Source organism: Oryzias melastigma, linkage group LG8 (genome assembly GCF_002922805.2).
Source record: "Oryzias melastigma strain HK-1 linkage group LG8, ASM292280v2, whole genome shotgun sequence".
NCBI lineage: Eukaryota > Metazoa > Chordata > Actinopteri > Beloniformes > Adrianichthyidae > Oryzias > Oryzias melastigma.
This window is the reverse complement of record NC_050519.1, coordinates 14,703,178-14,706,849: the sequence shown is the minus strand read 5'-3', so window position 1 is coordinate 14,706,849 and position 3,672 is coordinate 14,703,178.

The window sequence follows — 3,672 nt, the reverse complement described above, 5'->3', positions numbered from 1 at the left end:
TTGATGATGACCAGATTATGGAAACTAATTAAAATTATACTTGAAAATATAAATACACTATAGATGTGGAATTATATACATTTGCATCTTCCCACTCCCTTTTAAGCAACTAATCAAACTAAATCAAACTTTACTGCAAAGGTTCCTCGTCATCTTTAGGTGATGGTGTCATACACGGTGAGCTTGCAGCATGCTAGCGGTCCACGCCACTTGAAACGCCACCGTGAAAACAATCCACTCAGTGGAAGCGAGGCTTAATGAACGCTTGCCAGAATGAACTGGACCGTACCGTACGACTCCGTTCCGGATCGTACCGGACTGCTTAAGGAGAAAAGAAAAAAACTATCCAAAGTGGAAAATAGTAGATGGTAGCAGAGGGAAGCAACATCATAAAACACCAGATGAGCCCACTTTTAATGTAAACAAGATAAGGAGAGCGAAGGGTTAAACTAGTCAAAATGCACACAATACAACTGCAACACTTAACCATACAAACCGACACAAATAGAGCCTTTCATTTTGTCACGCATACTATTAATGCAAAGGTGAGCTGACACCTGTGCTCAGGTGAGTGTTTATGTGTTGCTGTGGTGGATGGTGATGGAATGTACTCAGGGGGAGAGCGCCCGGCCATCCCCACGCCGAGACCCCCACTGGGGCAGCAGCAGCAGCCCGGATCCCCCAACACCCACCATTGAGCCACGGAGAGAATCCGCCTGCCGGGCAATCCCACCAAACACCCAGACCGCTGTAGAGGTCCCCCCACACCCGAGAGCAGGAAGGCACAGGAACACAGAGAGTGCAGGCCCCTGGCCACCCAGAAGAACAGCCCCCCCACCACGCTAGGAGGCCCCACCTCCCTGGAGAGCCCCCAACCCCAGAGGAGCAGCCCACTTCCACCCAGCAGCGCCGTACATCCCCCCGCCCTACCCTTGGTATGAGCCAGGGCCCGCCCAAGGGAGACCAACCCCCATGCTCCAGTCGACCACCCGCCACAGGAGATCCAGGGGGGAGCAAAGCACGGGCCTCCAACCCCCGCCCAGGAGAGGGGCACCCAAGAGAAACAGGGGTCCAGGAGCAGTGATGTAAACAAGGCCCAACCAGGCACACCCACTGATGGAGTTAAGGAGAGGACTAGTTCTCGAGAGCAAGGACCGGAACCCGCACCACCGAGACCTGGACACCTCCATGCTCCGATGTAGTTTGATCCCCTGCTAGATCTTAAATCTCGGGGATCCCACTGCCGGCGTGGAGAGGAGGCCCAGGAGACCGGCACCCAAGAGTCAAGACCAACAGGCTAAGGTGTTTAATTGCTCCTGGGCGGCCATCTTTAAACAATAGAAACTATATTTTGGTGATGAGCCTTTACCGTCATCGTGGTAAAAACCCTCTTTCCTTGGTGTGAGGGAGAGGCCTCCCCTCACCATATTTAAGTTCAGGTACTCTTGTACATCTTTTACACATGTCATTTATTTAGTATTTTGTTTACAAATCCTTTTCTTCTCTGAGCTCACTTCCTGTAGGTGTGGCTGTGAGTGCACGCATGGCTGCATCCAGGATACCCAGCTGAGAATGATTGCAGTGCTGATCTCTGAGCTGAACCAAGTGGACTCAAGGGGGGATGGATATTTGTTTCATTTGTTTAATTTCTGTTCTGTTATTTTGTTATGTGTGGTTAAGTTAAAATGTGTTAAATTTAAAGTGCAAGAGTAACTTGTGTCCTTTTAACTCTTCTGGGAATGTAGGTTTAGGTGGGAGGTTTTTTATGACTTCGGTTGGGTTTGGTTTAGTCTTCCACTATTTAAGAGGGTGTTTTCTTGTTTGATGAGGTTTTGCTGGTTGAGGGTCATGTCCTTTGTAAGTCCTCTGTTTTTCTTGAAAGAAAAAAAAAAAAGAAAGTATTAAAGCAGAATTCTGGCCATTTCTGAATATGCCTCATCCTTGTCAAGACTACAGCTCCTCTCACACGCCGATGAACTGAGATCCAGCTTGGAAAGGGTTACTCCATGACCAGAACCTCTACACTTGGATATTTGGATATATTGAGCTGATTTTCAGTTCCCATTGACACTTTTTACCCGCGTATTTCAGGATGGTCAGTAGGTTTAGTTCTCTAAAACCTCATAGCAGCTTTTCAAACTGTTGCCCTTTAGCTCCATCTGTTAAACTTTTTTTTTTTTTGGCGATTTGTTCATGCATACGTTTTTTAAATTAACTTAACATTAAGACAAAAAAAAATGTGAAAAAGTAGCATGAAAAAGAAAACAAAAATAAAAGCAACAGTGAAATAAATATATACATTAAAATAATACCATGATTAATTAAAACCTTTGTCAAAACTTTCCTTACGAGTAGATATGGGCTGTCTGTAGGTGAAAAAGGAGTAAACTTGTATGAGGCACTCTAGTGGCCCACAGGAAATATCAAGCTCATTGACACTTGGTGAGCCTGTAGAGCAAAATGTTGATGCACATTTTTCTAAAGACATGCTGCCAGAGACAGGTAGTAGTGAACACTAACACAACATGTAAGGGGAATTGATGGTGAATTAGGTGAGATGCAGGCATGTTGTACAGATTTTTTTAAAATCTTTTTAATCCCCAAACACCTTATATATGGATCAATTCTGATTGTGTTACAGATGTTGAAGCACTTTTGAGAGGCACTATGACAAAATGTTTTGTGTGTTATTGTGAATACACAAAAGTAAAGCTGTGTCGAAATTTGTTTTCTTTTTTTTTTACGAGTTACAAACAAGGTTGGGAGTTAGTATAGTGACTGTAATGTTTGTTTTAGTGGGATCAGTCTGTTTTCTTCTGTTGCTAACAAGAGTGACAATGCTAGCACGGCTAATGTTACTGGTTTGTCCTTGTTGGTCTGTGTTGTGTTCAGGTCAGGTGAATAAAGATCAGGCTCCGATGTTGATTCAGTTTCTTTTATTCTGGTTGACAGAAAAAACAAATGTTACATTGCTGTCTGGGATTTTCTTCAGTGCTACCAGAGGCAATTTCTCTCAGTGCTTCCCCCTAAAGACTGAAAACTGCATGAAAAAGAAAGAATCAGCATAAAAATAGAGGAAAAATGGCGCGAAAATGGCGGCTCCTTTAAAGTGGCTACTAACAAAAATAACATCACAAACCGAGGAAAATTAATGCAGTACAATTGCTGCTTTTGATGGATCCAGGTAAAACAAACTAAAAACAGTTTAAGCAAAGATGTAATTACAAAGAACGGACACAAGGAGGAGCACGTCTTACCTCGGTCACAGCAGTCTGAGAGCGCATGCTCAAACATGTCTGCCGTGTCACTAGTTTTTTCATTTAGATGTTACTAACAATAACTGGTGGTGGCTCTGCTGCCGAACACTAGCGCCAGCCTTCCAACAGAAGCAATTCGGGGTTAGGTGTCTTGCCAAGGCTACATGGGTGGGGCAAGGTGGGAATTGAACACGCAATCTTCCGATCAGGAGTCGACCACCCTATCGCTGCACCACGGGCCTGACCGTGACCTTACCTGGATCTGACCTTGACCTGACCTCCACCTTACCTGGATCTGACCTTGACCTGACCGTGACCTTACTTAGATCTGAAGGTGACCTGAACGTGACCTTACCTGGATCTGACCTTGACCTCACTTTGACCTTACCTGACCTTGACTTGACCTTGTGTAAAT